The sequence below is a fragment of the Bombina bombina genome, chromosome 4, assembly GCF_027579735.1.
Source record: "Bombina bombina isolate aBomBom1 chromosome 4, aBomBom1.pri, whole genome shotgun sequence".
Taxonomy (NCBI): domain Eukaryota; kingdom Metazoa; phylum Chordata; class Amphibia; order Anura; family Bombinatoridae; genus Bombina; species Bombina bombina.
Genome location: NC_069502.1, coordinates 131,177,493 through 131,196,816, shown reverse-complemented (window position 1 = coordinate 131,196,816; position 19,324 = coordinate 131,177,493).

Genomic DNA, 19,324 nt, shown 5'->3' with positions numbered 1-19,324 from the left:
TATTTTTGCTGTTTGCTTTAGATAAAGTCTTTCTTCAAACTAACATATATGGAAAATAGTAATATTTCTTTGTACATGAACAAGGACATTCTTGTGTCAACCAGTAGTAAATTTGTTCTTACAAAAGGAAGCAAATTATAGACCATGTGGCACTATGTTTAGTGTCTCTCTCTCTCTCTCTATTTTACACTCTTTCATATCTTCTAAGAGTCTCACATTAATTGAAGATCTTGCTTAAAGGGACACTAAAACCAGAAAAAAACTTATCTTCAATCAAAATATCGATTTATTTTCAATAGTTATGTCATTAGCATTGTTTATTGTCAAAGTATTACCGTTCATTAGTAATCTTATATCAAAAATAGATATATTTCCAAACCCACTAACAGCTATTATTTTCTAACCTCAAATCCTGAACGATAACCCAGGTTATCAAAATGGCGATTTTTTGAGGCTATGCGTATGCACGATATCCCAGCACGTCATACTATACGTCACTCAAAGCAGGCAGACCCGGCGTATCAAAATCAGACAGAGCAGATGAATACGCTGAACATAGCAGGTAAGAGCTGAGTGCTGCACTGTGAGAATCTCCCTAACAACGAGCATTTATTCTGTATTTATAGCACATTATGAAAAATTATGAATGAAACACATATTAATTTCAGTAGAAAAGATATATTATATACCTTTATTTTAAACTTAGCACATAATTTGCAAATATGTCAGGTATAAATTTACTAAATTGATAATTGATATTCTAATTTATCCTAAGCCTACACTACTGCATACACAAATATGTATCTAAAGTTAACAAACATCATTTGCTAATAAGAGTCAACCTTCAAAAGCGCATGTGTGTCTTTCCACTGTATGTGTAAGTGTGATATCAGGGATGCAAGTCAACGGATTACAACGCGCATGCGCATGGTGACAACATCGTCACATAATGATATACACGAAATAGGAATACTATTGGGAATTGGGTTTGGTCGTGCACAGCCCATATTAGAGGGTTGGCTATAATGACGTCATCTGCAAAAAATATTAGTTCATTTTATAGCGTTTCTAAAGATCGTTGAACTGTGAAATTAGGTAGGTGATGAAATATACACGTTATTGATTGTAAAATAATGTTCAGGTTGTGGCCAAAAATGTAAAGTTTTGGAATCCTTTAAAGGAACAGTAAAATAAAAAATAAACATTCATAATTCAGATAGAGCATGGAATTCAATCTAAACTTTCTAGTTTACCATTATTATACAATTTGCTGTGTTCTCTTTTTATCCTTTGTTGAAGAGTGTATTTAGGTAAACTCAGGGGCAGCAATGCATTACTGGTAGCTAGCTAAACACATCAGTCAATGGCAAGAAGAATATATGTGCAACACTACTTACCAGCTAATTCTCAGTAGTGCATTCTATCTATCTATTGGGTACTTATAGAGCGCATACTAATCACCCGTGAGGGTCTCAAGGTGCTAAGGGAAAGAAGATAGGAGGGGAGGGGGGGAGAGGGGGTGGGGATGGGCGTTCAGTCGAAGAGCCAGGTTTTGAGGTCCTTTCTGAACTTTATAAGGTAGGTGGATTGTCTGAGGTGCAGTGGGAGGGTGTTCCATGTCTTTGCTGCTATGTGGGAGAAGGATCTTCCGCCCGCTGTGGCTTTGCTGATGCGGGGGATGACTGTGAGTGCTTGGTTGGCCGATCGTAGTTGTCTGGCGGGGGTTTAGAAATTTACGCGGTGGTTTATGTATTCGGGTCCGATGTTGTGTAGGGCCTTAAACGTGTGGGTAAGGAGCTTGAAGGTGATTCTCTTGTTGATGGGGAGCCAGTGAAGGTTCCTTAGGTGTTCGTGATGTGGCATTGGAGAGGGATGTCGAGGATGAGTCTGGCTGAGGCGTTCTGGATACGATGGAGTCTCTTTTGGAGTTTGATGGTGGAGCCGGCGTAGAGTGCGTTGCTGTAGTCCAACCGGCTGCTGACAAGGGCGTGAGTGACTGTTTTCCTGGTTTCGGTAGGGATCCACTTGAAGATTTTTCGTAGCAGGTGGAGGATGTGGAAGCATGTTGAGGTGATGGCATTGATTTGTCGGTTAACGGAGAGTGATGAGTCCAGGATGAAGCCTAGATTTTGTGCGTGGTCGGTTGGGGTTGGAGGGTGACCGAGGGCTGTGGGCCACCAGGAGTCATCCCATGCAGATTTATTGGGTCCGAGGAGGAGGATGTCGGTTTTGTCTGTGTTCATTTTGAGTCGGTTGTCATTCATCCAGGTGGTGACTGCTGTCAGGCCTTTGTGGATGTTCTTTTTGGTGGTGGTGGTATCTCGGGTGAGTGAGATGATTAACTGGGTGTCGTCGGCATAGGAGACGATGTTGAGGTTGTGGCATCGGACAATGGCTGCGAGAGGGTCCATGAAGATGTTGAAGAGGGTGGGGCTCAACGAAGAGCCTTGTGGTACACCACAGTTGACTGGTGTGGGTTTGGAGGAGAAGGGAGGGAGTCTGACTTTCTGGGTCCTGCCCATGAGGAAGGAGGTGATCCATTCCAGGGCTTTGCTGCGTATGCCGGTGTTGTGTATGCGGGTGCGGAGGGTGTTGTGGTTGACAGTGTCAAAGGCTTCTGAGAGGTCTAGGAGGATGAGGGAGGCAGTTTCTCCTCGGTCGAGCATGGCGCGGATGTCGTCTGTGGCGGCGAGGAGGGTGGTCTCAGTGCTGTGGTTGCTTCTGAAGCCAGATTGGGAGTGGTTTAGGGTTTGGTTGGCCTCAATGTGGTCAATAAGTTGCGAATTGATGGACTTCTCTATGACTTTGGCCGGGAAGGGGAGTAGAGAGATGGGGCGGTAGTTATTCAGGTCTGTGGGGTCTGCCGAGGGTTTCTTCAGTAGGGGTTTCAGTTCTGCGTGCTTCCAGACATCCGGGAAGGTGCCGGTTTTGATGGAGCAGTTGATGGTGTGGCAGAGTTCGAGGGCGATGGTGTTCCTTGCTTTGTTGAATATGTGATGAGGGCATGGGTCCGAGGGTGCGCCAGAGTGGATGGATTTCATGATTCTAAGGGTGTCCTCTGTGGTGAGAGGGCTCCAGATAGTCCATGAACCTACCTAGATATGATCTTCATCAAAAGATACTGAGATCAACTCACATTTAATAACAGAAGTAAACTTGAAAGTGGAAAAATTGCTTGCTCTGTCTGAATCATGAATGTCTAATTTTGGTTTTACTGTCTTTTTAATCAGTGGTTTTAATTTTTTAAGTTTGGTTATGAGTGGGATTCCTGACACATGCAAGTCGTGTTTTCCTTTGGAAGCCACTAGCATGTTTAATGTAGTTGAAGTCTATCCTACCTATTTCAGATAGAGAGGTTAATGTATTTTCTGCGTGAGATTTATGTTATTTGACTTTTATTGGCACATGCATATTTTCATATCTTTTAGGGGAGTTTGGAATACTGAAGTGTGATTCCAAATTCTACAAATAGGGGCTTGTGCTGTGGTTATGGAAATGCAGTACTCCTCAAAAACTTACAGCAAACTCATCAGCCATCTGTAGTATAGGAATCCAACATTCACTCACTTCCAATAGCATCCATATCCTCCTTCAAATGGCCAGAAGTGCAGACATTAAATTAATAGATTCCCCTGGGATAATGCTGGATATAATGTCTAGCACCATGCTACGCTCCAATGCCAAGGTTACAGTAAGCAAAGAAAATTGAGGAGCACCGGTGGCAAAATAAAATAACTAAAATAAAGATAAAGCAGTTCATATTATACAATGCATGTGAAAACAGTTGACATGTTTTGGCTAAACACAATACTTAAACCCCCCAAAAAAACACATTACTATTGGATATGTTTGCGAAACAAAAATTTTTGAAAATCACCACCATATATTCATAACAAAATAGGACACAATGTCTACAAAAAAATGGCAAATACTGGAAACAGATCCTACTTTACTGTTTGTCGATATGCCACCTCCCCGAGTAGGATTCAAAAGATCTAGATCCCTTAGGGATATCCTAGTATACACAGATCCAATCCATTGCTACCAAAAAAGACCTGCCTGCAAACCAACAGACCAGGCTGCTACAGATGTGGAGGTTGTACAACATGTAATGGACTTATCACGGACCAATACTTTACTCATCCATATAAGAAAAAAACAATACATATGTTAAAGCCCTATATATTCTTTTTTTTTTTTTTTCAAACACTGTGAACCATCTATCTTTAAAAATTTTAAGTTGCAAGTGTAGGTTTCCACAACTGCTTAATGGGAGCCCTATTTTTAACAAATAAACTATTGATCGTCATAAAATTCGCTATTTTTTTGCCAGCAGTGAATGAAGATGGAGACACTGTAGCATTTGTTTATCTTCTATTTACTTAAACTAAGAGGAAGAAGGGCTATACAGGCACCTGTGGAAAATAATGAACATAGAAAAAGATTGCCAAGAATTTTCCTCCCTTGTATGGGTTTAGAAGCCCTTTCTGATTGTGAGGTTGTCCAGAGATTCTGTCTTGACAGAGGAGCTATTATCTAATCTTTAGACACCCGGAGAATTGTGTCTCACGCTGCACTATTGCGCTTCTATGATTTTGGCTGCTGTAAAGTACTAAGAGCTAAAAAGAATGGCTAACATTCTCTCATACAGTTTGGTTTAATAATGTTAATACTGAATCTAATCAATATAATAATCACCTTATATTTTGGAATAGAAGTGCTGCCTTATATTCTGATATGAGTGTTAACACATATACATTCACAAAGTATCTTTCGTGAGCAAACTATGAAATAAATTATAATACTGCCAAGCAAAAATGTGTGTTGGTCAGCATTAATCAAATATTGTAGTTATACGTCAATTAATGATACCATATCTTGGCATTTGAATGCTAGTAATGTGTGTTAAAATCCTTACTGCAGACAGATGTAGTAAAGTTGTTAATTATGCATTAGGTTAAGCCCGCCGTTGTGGCAGCAAGATTTTAGTGATACATTTGTTATACAAAGTTAACCGCTAGCAACTATATTGCAACATATTATGTAGTGGCTAATAAATAGGTAACATGTAAATCAGATCGAGGACTACAGTTGGTGTCTGTAAATATAAGAATTTTTTCGTTTCCAGCTATAATTCTTGACTTCTGTGAACATAGTTGCTATGAATCATTAAACATTAAATACTATGTACCATTATTGTTAGGCTGGATTAAAGCCCTGATCACTGACCATTATTAACTCAAACCACTGCCTTGAATTGTACTATGAACAGTTCCATATATTTACAATCTATCTTTAAAGTGGGAACAAGCTCCCAATACGTTATACTACTGCCAAGCAAATATGCGCATTGGTCAGTGTTAATCAAATACTATAGCGGATAGTATATTAGCATATAATAGACAAGTTCAGGGATTAATTAAAACCACACCGAGAGCCACACTGCTCTCCCTCCCACCCCTGACATGTTTAGGCTAAGTGGCTTTTACAAACACTTTATTCAATTACACAACATTGAGACGTAACAGGAATTTAGAGTGCTATAAGTGTATTCTGTTGCAAATTGGTGGGTTCTCTCCATAAATTGTAATTCTTTCCAATATTCTATGTAAATACACAGCACCTATCAGCACAATTAACAATATATGTTCAATCATACTTATAAGATTGAAATATAATTTATGATAGCTGACTATTATTCCTGAGGTGGAGCCATTGGTTTTGTTCCCTCCCCTTCTTATACAGGTTACCTACTTATCTTAATGCTTGTATGATGATTTTTTTACACCTTTCTAATCATGTTAGGTACCAACAATCTTCTAATAGGCAATAGACAGTTTAGTAACGTTATACTTTTGCACCAAGCAAAGCTTTAAAGTTATCAGTAATCCGATTATCTCTGAGACAGATTAGACACAATATTTTATGGGGTGATTTTTAGCACATTCATGTAACAAAGTTGATTCCTCCATCTGCGAATATCGGCGGGTAAATTTGATACGCCGAATGCGATAATTTTGACACCTTAGTACATGGGGCCCTTAGTCTGAACTTTAAAAGAGCAGTAGATTTTTTTTTCTGACAAATTTTAAAGTTATATCTATTTCCATTCCTACTGTATCATGTGATGAGCCATCAACCAATCACAAATGCATTTACATATATTCTGTGAATTGTTGCACATGCTCAGTGGGTGCTGGTAAATCATAAAGTGTAAATATAAAAAGACTGTGCACATTTTGTTAACGGAAGTAAATTGGAAAGTTGTTTAAATTTGCACACTCTAATTTTGACTTGCGTGTCCCTTTAATATGGATTGTATTTGTTCCTAACTTAGGATGTTTGCTCCTATCTTAGGAATGTAACCTGTTTAATAGTTTCTTAAATAGACTTGACGGTCTACAAAAGCCTACTAACAAGTGTCCCAAATTTTATAGTCAGTATATTAAGAAAAAGAAAAAGTTCAAATTTAAAGTTAATTTGTCTTAAGGTCTTTTGATAAAATATACAAATTTACCTTCTTTTATAATATTGTATATGGTAATAATAATTTTCAAACTACTTTAAAGGGATATGAAACCCCAAAAAATGATCTTGTGAACCATATACCATTTAAATAAAGTTTCCAATTTACTTTGTGTTGAAGAGATATTTAGGTAGGTGTCTGGAGCACTGCATGGCAGGAAATAGTGCTGCAATCTAGTGCTCTTGGAAATACATAACATTCTTGCAAAATTGCTGTCATATAGTGCTCTAGAAATGGCCCGGCTCCTTAGATACAGCCCTTCTTTTCAACAAAAGATACCAAGAGAAAGAAGAAAAATTGATAATAGAAGAAAACTATAAAGTTGTTTAAATCTGTATACTCTATCAGAATCATGAAAGAAATTTTTTTGCGTTTCATATCCCTTTAAGGTTAGTGTTAAAGAAAAGTTAAATCAGAAAAAAACAAATAACATTCAATTACTTTTTCAGTTCCCAAACAGTTAGGATTTATGAAGTTGACTGTTTTATGTGATGAAAATGCATTACTTCAATTAGCCACAGAAACAATAAGGGAGCGCACAAATAATTCAGTAGTACCAGTCACAAGAGACTCTTTTAAAACGATGAATTATTTCTATAGAGTTCAGACAAAGGGTAATTTTATTAATATCTTTTAGAACAAGGTGGAGCAACACTTAACACTTTTGATAGATGACAAACATATGTAAGAAGAAAAAAAAGGAAGAAAAAAAGAAAGAAAAGCTGTAGCATTTACAATACTGTTAAACTTGCAGTGTAGGAGGTGAATATAGGAGCCCTGTTTGAGGTAAAGGGGCCTAGTTATCAAGCCGTCAACCTCAAATACGCTGGAATTCCGCAGCGTATTTGTGGCGAGGCTGATTCGCCTTAGTTATCAAAGGCTAGAGACCGGCAAAAGTAGAATTTTGTGACGTAAACTTCGATCCGCCGGACTCAGTCCGACACAGATCGATGCTTACGTCACTCCAGATGTTCCGCACACAAGTGCGGCACAATCTGACTACTTTTGCTAGTTATCAAAAAACTAGCAGGTACGCTCGGCAATTTTCCGCCCCAGCGTACCTGGTTTTCAAACCGCCACCCTGGAGGCGGCGGATCCCATAGGAATCAATGGGAGTCTGACCATAGCGAAAGTACAAGTTCACTGCTGCCAGACATCCCATTGATTCCTATGGGAGATGTCTGCACCTAACACCCTAACATGTACCCCGAGTCTAAACACCACTAATCTGTCCCCCCTACACCGCCGCAACTAAATAAAGTTATTACCCCCTAAACCACCGCTCCCGGAGCCCACCGCAAGCTACTCTATACATATTAACCCCTAAACCGCCGCTCCCAGAGCCCACCGCAACTATAATATATGTATTAACCCCTAAACCGCCACTCCCGGACCCTGCTGCAACCTATATTAAATTTATTAACCCCTAATCTGCCCCCCCTACACCGTCGCCACCTATAATACATTTATTAACCCCTATCCTGCCCCCCACTACACCGCCGCCACTGTAATAAATTTATTAACCCCTAAACCTAGCTCTAACACTAACCCTAACACCCCCCTAACTTAAATATTAATTAAATAAATCTAAATAATATTTCTATTATGAACTAAATTAATCCTATTTAAAACTAAATACTTACCTTTAAAATAAACTCTAATATAGCTACAATATAAATAATAATTATATTGTAGCTAGCTTAGGATTTATTTTTATTTTACAGGCATCTTTCAATTTATTTTAACTAGGTACAATAGCTATTAAATAGTTATTAACTATTTAATAGCTTACCTAGCTAAAATAAAGAGAAATTTACCTGTAAAATAAAAACTAACCTAAGTTACAATTACACCTAACACTACACTATACTTTAATAAATTATTCCTATTTAAAACTAAATACTTACCTGTAAAATAAACCCTAAGATAGCTACAATGTAATTAATAATTACATTGTAGCTATTTTAGGAATTATATTTATTTTACAGGTAACTGTATTTATTTTAGCTAGTTAGAATAGTTATTAAATAGTTATTAACTATTTAATAACTACCTAGCTAAAAGAAATACAAAATTACCTGTAAAATAAATCCTAACCTAAGTTACAATTAAACCTAACACTACACTATCATTAAATAAATTAAATAATTTAACTACAAATAACTACAATTAAATACAATTACATAAACTAACTAAAGTACAAAAAAAAGCTAAGTTACAAAAAATAAAAAAAATAGGTTACAAACATTTAAAAATTATTACAACAATTTTCAGCTACTTACACCTAATCTAAGCCCCCTAATAAAATAACAAACCCCCCAAAATAAAAAATGCCCTACCCTATTCTAAATTAAAAAAGTTCAAAGCTCTTTTACCTTACCAGCCCTTAAAAGGGCCATTTGTGGGGCATGCCCCAAAGAATTCAGCTCTTTTGCCTGTAAAACAAAAATACACCCCCCCCAACATTAAAACCCACCACCCACATACCCCTAATCTAACCCAAACCCCCCTTAAAATAACCTAACACTAATCCCCTGAAGATCATCCAACCTTGAGTCGTCTTCACTCAGACGAGCAGCGATGGAAGAAGTTATCCTCCAAGCGGCGCTGAAGAAATCTTCCATCCGGGCGATGTCATCTTCCAAGAGGCGCTGAAGAAGTCTTCTATCCGGGCGATGTCATCTTCCAAGCGGGGTCTTCAATCTTCATCCCGCCGACGCGGAACATCCTTCTTTCCCGACGGACTACCGACGAATGAAGGCTCCTTTAAGGGACGTCATCCAAGATGGCGTCCCTTCAATTCCGATTGGCTGATAGGATTCTATCAGCCAATCGGAATTAAGGTAGGAAAAATCTGATTGGCTGATTGAATCAGCCAATCAGATTCATGTTCAATCCGATTGGCTGATCCAATCAGCCAATCAGATTGAGCTCGCTTTCTATTGGCTGATCGGCACAGCCAATAGAATGCTAGCTCAATCTGATTGGCTGATTGGATCAGCCAATAGGATTGAACTTGAATCTGATTGGCTGATTCAATCAGCCAATCAGATTTTTCCTACCTTAATTCCGATTGGCTGATAGAATCCTATTAGCTAATCAGAATTGAAGGGATGCCATCTTGGATGACGTCCCTTAAAGGAGCCTTCATTTGTCGGTAGTCCGTCGCGAAAGAAGGATGTTCCGCGTCGACGGGATGAAGATTGAAGACCCCGCTTGGAAGATGACATCGCCCAGATGGAAGACTTCTTCAGCGCCGCTTGGAGGATCACTTTATCGGATGGAAGATTTCTTCAGCGCCGCTTGGAGGATAACTTCTGCCGCTCCGGGTCTCCTCTTCGGTTCCATCGCTGCTCGGCTGAGTGAAGACGACTCAAGGTAGGATGATCTTCAGGGGATTAGTGTTGGGTTATTTTAAGGGGGGTTTGGGTTAGATTAGGGGTATGTGGGTGGTGGGTTTTAATGTTGGGGGGGTTCTATTTTTCTTTTACAGGCAAAAGAGCTGAATTCTTTGGGGCATGCCCCACAAATGGCCCTTTTAAGGGCTGGTAAGGTAAAAGAGCTTTTAACTTTTTTAATGTAGCATAGGGTAGGGCATTTTTTTATTTTGGGGGGGTTTGTTATTTTATTAGGGGGCTTAGATAAGGTGTAAGTAGCTTAAAATTGTTGTAATATTTTTAAAATGTTTGTAACTTATTTTTTTTATTTTTTGTAACTTAGCTTTTTTATTTTTTGTACTTTAGTTAGTTTATGTAATTGTATTTAATTGTAGTTATTTGTAGGTAATTTATTTAATTAATTTAATGATAGTGTAGTGTTAGGTTTAATTGTAACTTAGGTTAGGATTTATTTTACAGGTAATTTTGTATTTCTTTTAGCTAGGTAGTTATTAAATAGTTAATAACTATTTAATAACTATTCTAACTAGCTAAAATAAATACAAAGTTACCTGTAAAATAAATATAAATCCTAAAATAGCTACAATGTAATTATTAATTATATTGTAGCTATCTTAGGGTTTATTTTACAGGTAAGTATTTAGTTTTAAATAGGAATAATTTATTTAAGTATAGTGTAGTGTTAGGTACAATTGTAACTTAGGTTAGTTTTTATTTTACAGGTTAATTTCTCTTTATTTTAGCTAGGTAAGCTATTAAATAGTTAATAACTATTTAATAGCTTTTGTACCTAGTTAAAATAAATTTGAAATTTGCTTGTAAAATAAAAATGAATCCTAAGCTAGCTACAATATAATTATTATTTATATTGTAGCTATATTAGGGTTTATTTTAAAGGTAAGTATTTAGTTTTAAATAGGATTAATTTAGTTCATAATAGAAATATTATTTAGATTTATTTAATTAATATTTAAGTTAGGGGGGTGTTAGGGTTAGTGTTAGACTTAGGTTTAGGGGTTAATAATTTTATTACAGTGGCGGCGGTGTAGTGGGGGGCAGGATAGGGGTTAATACATTTATTATAGGTGGCAACAGTGTAGGGGGGGCAGGATAGGGGTTAATAAATTTAATATAGGTTGCGGCGGGGTCAGGGAGCGGCGGTTTAGGGGTTAAACTATTTATTTAGTTGCGGCGAGGTGCGGGATCAGCAGGATAGGGGTTAATAACTTTATTATAGAGGGCGACGGTATGGGGGGCAGGATAAGGGTTACTAGGTATAATGTAGGTGGCAGCGGTGTACGGGAGCGGCGGTTTAGGGGTTAATACATTTATAAGAGTTGCGGCGGGGTCTAGGAGCGGCGGTTTAGGGGTTAATACATTTATAAGAGTTGCGGCGGGGTCTAGGAGTGGCAGTTTAGGGGTTAGTAACTTTATTTAGTTGCGGGAGGCTCCGGGGGTGCCGGTATAGGGGGTAGAACAGTGTAGTTTAGTGTAGGTGCTTAGTGACAGGCTAGCAAGAAAGCTGTAAAAAAGCCAAAGAGCAGCGAGATCGGATGAGTGATAACTCTTACAGTCCGCTGCTCATCGCCGCGTGCAGATTTTCAGAGCTATTGCTGTAGGTGTGAGCTTGGAAGTTGCAGAGAGATTTTCAGAGCTATTGCTGTAGGTGTGAGCTTGGAAGTTGCAGAGAGATTTTCAGAACTATTGCTGTGGGTGTGAGCTGTAACAAAGAAAGTGGTAAAGTAAAACTTCCTGTTGATATAGAGGCCCATTTATCAAGCTCCGTATGGAGCTTGAAGGGCCGTGTTTCTGGCGAGTCTTCAGAATCGCCAGAAACACAAGTTATGGATAACCCTGTCCGTCTGCTTTGATGAGGCGGACAGGAATCGCCACAATACAACCCGATCGAGTACGATCAGGTTAGAAACATAGAAACAAAGGCCTAGATTTAGAGTTTGACGGTAGCCGTGAAAACCAGCGTTAGAGGCTCCTAACGCTGGTTTTAGGCTACCTCCGGTATTTGGAGTCACTCAAAAAAGGGTCTAACGCTCACTTTTCAGCCGCGACTTTTCCATACCGCAGATCCCCTTACGTCAATTGCGTATCCTAGCTTTTCAATGGGATTTTTCTAACTCCGGTATTTAGAGTTGTGTCTGAAGTGAGCTTTAGAATTGTTAGAACGACAAAACTCCAGCCGCAGAAAAAAGTCAGTAGCTAAGAGCTTTCTGGGCTAACGCCGGTTCATAAAGCTCTTAACTACTGTACTCTAAAGTACACTAACACCCATAAACTACCTATGTACCCCTAAACTGAGGACCCCCCACATCGCCGCCACTCGATTAAATTTTTTTAACCCCTAATCTGCCGACCGCCACCTACGTTATCCTTATGTACCCCTAATCTGCTGCCCCTAACACCGCCGACCCCTATATTATATTTATTAACCCCTAATCTGCCCCCCTCAACGTCGCCTCCACCTGCCTACACTTATTAACCCCTAATCTGCAGAGCGGACTGCACCGCTATCATAATAAAGTTATTAACCCCTAATCCGCCTCACTAACCCTATAATAAATAGTATTAACCCCTAATCTGCCCTCCCTAACATCGCCGACACCTAACTTCAATTATTAATCCGTAATCTGCCAACTGGAGCTCACCGCTATTCTAATAAATGTATTAACCCCTAAAGCTAAGTCTAACCCTAACACTAACACCCCCCTAACTTAAATATAATTTAAATCTAACGAAATTAATTAACTCTTATTAAATAAATTATTCCTATTTAAAGCTAAATACTTACCTGTAAAATAAATCCTAATATAGCTACAATATAAATTATAATTATATTATAGCTATTTTAGGATTAATATTTATTTTACAGGTAACTTTGTATTTATTTTAACCAGGTACAATAGCTATTAAATAGTTAAGAAATATTTAATAGCTAAAATAGTTAAAATAATTACAAAATTACCTGAAAAATAAATCCTAACCTAAGTTACAATTAAACCTAACACTATACTATCATTAAATTAATTAAATAAAATACCTACAATTACCTACAATTAAACCTAACACTACACTATCAATACATTAATTAAATACAATACCTACAAATAACTACAATGAAATAAACTAACTAAAGTACAAAAAATAAAAAAGAACTAAGTTACAAAAAATAAAAAAATAATTACAAACATAAGAAAAATATTACAACAATTTTAAACTAATTACACCTACTCTAAGCCCCCTAATAAAATAACAAAGACCCCCAAAATAAAAAATGCCCTACCCTATTCTAAATTACTAAAGTTCAAAGCTCTTTTACCTTACCAGCCCTGAACAGGGCCCTTTGCGGGGCATGCCCCAAGAAGTTCAGCTCTTTTGCCTGTAAAAAAAACCATACAATACCCCCCCCCAACATTACAACCCACCACACACGTACCCCTAATCTAACCCAAACCCCCCTTAAATAAACCTAACACTAACACCGGGTATCACCGATCAGTCCTGGCTCCAAAATCTTCATCCAACCCAAGCGGGGGCTGGCGATCCATCATCCGGTGGCTGAAGAGGTCCAGAAGAGGCTCCAAAGTCTTCATCCTATCCGGGAAGAAGAGTAGATCCGGACCGGCAACCATCATCTTCCAAGCGGCATCTTCTATCTTCATCCAATGAGGACCGGCTTCATCCTGAAGACCTCCACGGCGGACCCATCTTCATCCGGCGACGTCCAACTGAAGAATGACGGTTCCTTTAAGGGACGTCATCCAAGATGGCGTCCCTCGAATTCCGATTGGCTGATAGGATTCTATTAGCCAATCGGAATTAAGGTAGGAATATTCAGATTGGCTGATGGAATCAGCCAATCAGATTGAGCTTGCATTCTATTGGCTGTTCCGATCAGCCAATAGAATGCGAGCTCAATCTGATTGGCTGATTGGATCAGCCAATCGGATTGATCTTGATTCTGATTGGCTGATTCCATCAGCCAATCAGAATATTCCTACCTTAATTCCGATTGGCTGATAGAATCCTATCAGCCAATCGGAATTCGAGGGACGCCATCTTGGATGACGTCCCTTAAAGGAACTGTCATTCTTCAGTTGGACGTCGCCGGATGAAGATGGGTCCGCGGTGGAGGTCTTCAGGATGGAGCCGGTCCTCATCGGATGAAGATCGAAGATGCCGCTTGGAAGATGATGGTTGCCGGTCCGGATCTACTCTTCTTCCCGGATAGGATGAAGACTTTGGAGCCTCTTTTGGACCTCTTCAGCCACCGGATGATGGATCGCCAGCCCCCGCTTGGGTTGGATGAAGATTTTGGAGCCAGGACCGATCGGTGATACCCGGTGAGGTGAAGACAAGGTAGGATGATCTTCAGGGGCTTAGTGTTAGGTTTATTTAAGGGGGGCTTGGGTTAGATTAGGGGTATGTGGGTGGTGGGTTGTAATGTTGGGGGGGGGTATTGTATGTTTTTTTTTTTTACAGGCAAAAGAGCTGAACTTCTTGGGGCATGCCCCGCAAAGGGCCCTGTTCAGGGCTGGTAAGGTAAAAGAGCTTTGAACTTTAGTAATTTAGAATAGGGTAGGGCATTTTTTATTTTGGGGGTCTTTGTTATTTTATTAGGGGTCTTAGAGTAGGTGTAATTAGTTTAAAATTGTTGTAATATTTTTCTTATGTTTGTAATTATTTTTTTATTTTTTGTAACTTAGTTCTTTTTTATTTTTTGTACTTTAGTTAGTTTATTTCATTGTAGTTATTTGTAGGTATTGATAGTGTAGTGTTAGGTTTAATTGTAGGTAATTGTAGGTATTTTATTTAATTAATTTAATGATAGTATAGTGTTAGGTTTAATTGTAACTTAGGTTAGGATTTATGTTACAGGTAATTTTGTAATTATTTTAACTATTTTAGCTATTAAATAGTTCTTAACTATTTAATAGCTTTTGTACCTGGTTAAAATAAATACAAAGTTACCTGTAAAATAAATATTAATCCTAAAATAGCTATAATATAATTATAATTTATATTGTAGCTATATTAGGATTTATTTTACAGGTAAGTATTTAGCTTTAAATAGGAATAATTTATTTAATAAGAGTTAAATAATTTCGTTAGATTTAAATTATATTTAAGTTAGGGGGGTGTTAGTGTTAGGGTTAGACTTAGCTTTAGGGGTTAATACATTTATTAGAATAGCGGTGAGCTCCGGTCGGCAGATTAGGGGTTAATAATTGAAGTTAGGTGTCGGCGATGTTAGGGAGGGCAGATTAGGGGTTAATACTATTTATTATAGGGTTAGTGAGGCAGATTAGTTGTTAATAACTTTATTATGATAGCGGTGCGGTCCTCTCGGCAGATTAGGGGTTAATAAGTGTAGGCAGGTGGAGGCGACGTTGTGGGGGTCAGATTAGGGGTTAATAAATATAATATAGGGGTCGGCGGTGTTAGGGGCAGCAGATTAGGGGTACATAAGGATAATGTAAGTAGCGGTGGTTTACGGAGCGGCAGATTAGGGGTTAAAAATAATATGCAGGGGTCAGCGATAGCGGGGGCGGCAGATTAGGGGTTAATAAGTGTAAGGCTAGGGGTGTTTAGACTCGGGGTACATGTTAGGGTGTTAGGTGCAGACGTAGGAAGTGTTTCCCCATAGCAAACAATGGGGCTGCGTTAGGAGCTGAACGCGGCTTTTTTGCAGGTGTTAGGTTTTATTTCAGCTCAAACAGCCCCATTGTTTCCTATGGGGGAATTGTGCACGAGCACGTTTTTGAGGCTGGCCGCGTCTGTAAGCAACTCTGGTATCGAGAGTTGAAGCTGCGTTAAATATGCTCTACGCTCCTTTTTTGGAGCCTAACGCAGCCTTTATGTGGACTCTCAATACCAGAGTTATTTTTATGGTGCGGCCAGAAAAAAGCCGGTGTTAGCTATGCGGGTCCTTACCGACAAAACTCTAAATCTAGCCAATAGAATTTGACGGTAGATAAGAACTAAAAAGGCCCATCAAGTCTACCCATATTACATGTTACTTTTTCCTTAGGATAGCCTTATGCATGTCCCAAGCATTTTTAAATTCCTTTACAGTCTTTGGCCTAGATTTGGAGTTTGGCGGTAGCCGTGAAAACCAGCGTTAGAGGCTCCTAACGCTGGCTTTAGGCTACCGCCGGTATTTGGAGTCACTCAAAATAGGGTCTAACGCTCACTTTCCAGCCGCGACTTTTCCATACCGCAGATCCCCTTACGTAAATTGTGTATCCTATCTTTTCAATGGGATTTTTATAACTCCGGTATTTAGAGTCGTTTCTGAAGTGAGCGTTAGACATCTAACGACAAAACTCCAGCCGCAGGAAAAAAGTCAGTAGTTAAGAGCTTTCTGGGCTAACGCCGGTTTATAAAGCTCTTAACTACTGTGCTCTAAAGTACACTAACACCCATAAACTACCTATGTACCCCTAAACCGAGGTCCCCCCACATCGCCGACACTCGAAAAAATTTTTTAACCCCTAATCTGCCGACCGCCACCTACGTTATACTTATGTACCCCTAATCTGCTGCCCCTAACACCGCCGACCCCTGTATTATATTTATTAACCCCTAATCTGCCCCCCTCAACGTCGCCTCCACCTGCCTACACTTATTAACCCCTAATCTGCCGACCGCAAAGTGCCGCCACCTACGTTATCCTTATGTACCCCTAATCTGCTGCCCCTAACACCGCCGACCCCTATATTATATTTATTAACCCCTAATCTGCCCCCCTCAACATCGCCTCCACCTGCCTACACTTATTAACCCCTAATCTGCCGACCGGACCTGAGCGCTACTATAATAAAGTTATTAACCCCTAATCCGCCTCACTAACCCTATCATAAATAGTATTAACCCCTAATCTGCCCTCCCTAACATTGCCGACACCTAACTTCAATTATTAACCCCTAATCTGCCGACCGAATCTCGCCGCTATTCTAATAAATGTATTAACCCCTAAAGCTAAGTCTAACCCTAATACTAACACCCCCCTAAATTAAATATAATTTAAATCTAACGAAATTAATTAACTCTTATTAAATAAATTATTCCTATTTAAAGCTAAATACTTACCTGTAAAATAAATCCTAATATAGCTACAATATAAATTATAATTATATTATAGCTATTTTAGGATTTATATTTATTTTACAGGTAACTTTGTATTTATTTTAACCAGGTACAATAGCTATTAAATAGTTAAGAACTATTTAATAGCTAAAATAGTTAAAATAATTACAAATTTACCTGTAAAAGAAATCCTAACCTAAGTTACAAATAAACCTAACACTAGACTATCAATAAATTAATTAAATAAACTACCTACAATTACCTTCAATTAACCTAACACTACACTATCAATAAATTAATTAAATACAATTGCTACAAATAAATACAATTAAATATACTAGCTAAAGTACAAAAAATAAAAAAGAACTAAGTTACAAAAAATAAAAAAATATTTACAAACATAAGAAAAATATTACAACAATTTTAAACTAATTATACCTACTCTAAGCCCCCTAATAAAATAACAAAGCCCCCCAAAATAAAAAAATGCCCTACCCTATTCTAAATTACTAAAGTTCAAAGCTCTTTTACCTTACCAGCCCTGAACAGGGCCCTTTGCGGGGCATGCCCCAAGAAATACAGCTCTTTTGCCTGTAAAAAAAAAACATACAATACCCAAGCCCCCCAACATTACAACCCACCACCCACATACCCCTAATCTAACCCAAACCCCCCTTAAATAAACCTAACACTAAGCCCCTGAAGATCATCCTACCTTGTCTTCACCATACCAGGTTCACCGATCCGTCCAGAAGAGCTCCTCCGATGCGGGGGGCTGAAGAGGTCCATGATCCGGCTGAAGTCTTCATCCAAGCGGGGCAGAAGAGGTCTTCCATCCGATTGAAGTCTTCATCCAAGCGGCATCCATCCGGAGCGAAGCGGCAGCATCCTGAAGACCTCCACCGCGGAACATCCATCCTGGCCGTCGACTGAACGACGAATGACGGTTCCTTTAAATGACGTCATCCAAGATGGCGTCCCTCGAATTCCGATTGGCTGATAGGATTCTATCAGCCAATCGGAATTAAGGTAGGAATATTCTGATTGGCTGATGGAATCAGCCAATCATAATCAAGTTCAATCCGATTGGCTGATCCAATCAGCCAATCAGATTGAGCTCGCATTCTATTGGCTGTTCCGATCAGCCAATAGAATGCGAGCTCAATCTGATTGGCTGATTGGATCAGCCAATCGGATTGATCTTGATTCTGATTGGCTGATTCCATCAGCCAATCAGAATATTCCTACCTTAATTCCGATTGGCTGATAGAATCCTATCAGCCAATCGGAATTCGAGGGACGCCATCTTGGATGACATCATTTAAAGGAACCGTCATTCGTCGTTCAGTCGTCGGCCAGGATGGATGTTCCGCGGTGGAGGTCTTCAGGATGCTGCCGCTTCGCTCCTGATGGATGCCGCTTGTATGAAGACTTCAATCGGATGGAAGACCTCTTCTGTCCCGCTTGGATGAAGACTTCAGCCGGATCATGGACCTCTTCAGCCCCCCGCTTGGGCTTGGATCAGGACATCGGAGGAGCTCTTCTGGACGGATCGGTGAACCTGGTATGGTGAAGACAAGGTAGGATGATCTTCAGGGGCTTAGTGTTAGGTTTATTTAAGGGGGGTTTGGGTTAGATTAGGGGTATGTGGGTGGTGGGTTGTAATGTTGGGGGGCTTGGGTATTGTATGTTTTTTTTTACAGGCAAAAGAGCTGTATTTCTTGGGGCATGCCCCGCAAAGGGCCCTGTTCAGGGCTGGTAAGGTAAAAGAGCTTTGAACTTTAGTAATTTAGAATAGGGTAGGGCATTTTTTTATTTTGGGGGGCTTTGTTATTTTATTAGGGGGCTTAGAGTAGGTGTAATTAGTTTAAAATTGTTGTAATATTTTTCTTATGTTTGTAAATATTTTTTTATTTTTTGTAACTTAGTTCTTTTTTATTTTTTGTACTTTAGCTAGTTTATTTAATTGTATTTATTTGTAGCAATTGTATTTCATTAATTTATTGATAGTGTAGTGTTAGGTTAATTGTAGGTAATTGTAGGTAGTTTATTTAATTAATTTATTGATAGTCTAGTGTTAGGTTTATTTGTAACTTAGGTTAGGATTTCTTTTACAGGTAAATTTGTAATTATTTTAACTATTTTAGCTATTAAATAGTTCTTAACTATTTAATAGCTATTGTACCTGGTTAAAATAAATACAAAGTTACCTGTAAAATAAATATAAATCCTAAAATAGCTATAATATAATTATAATTTATATTGTAGCTATATTAGGATTTATTTTACAGGTAAGTAT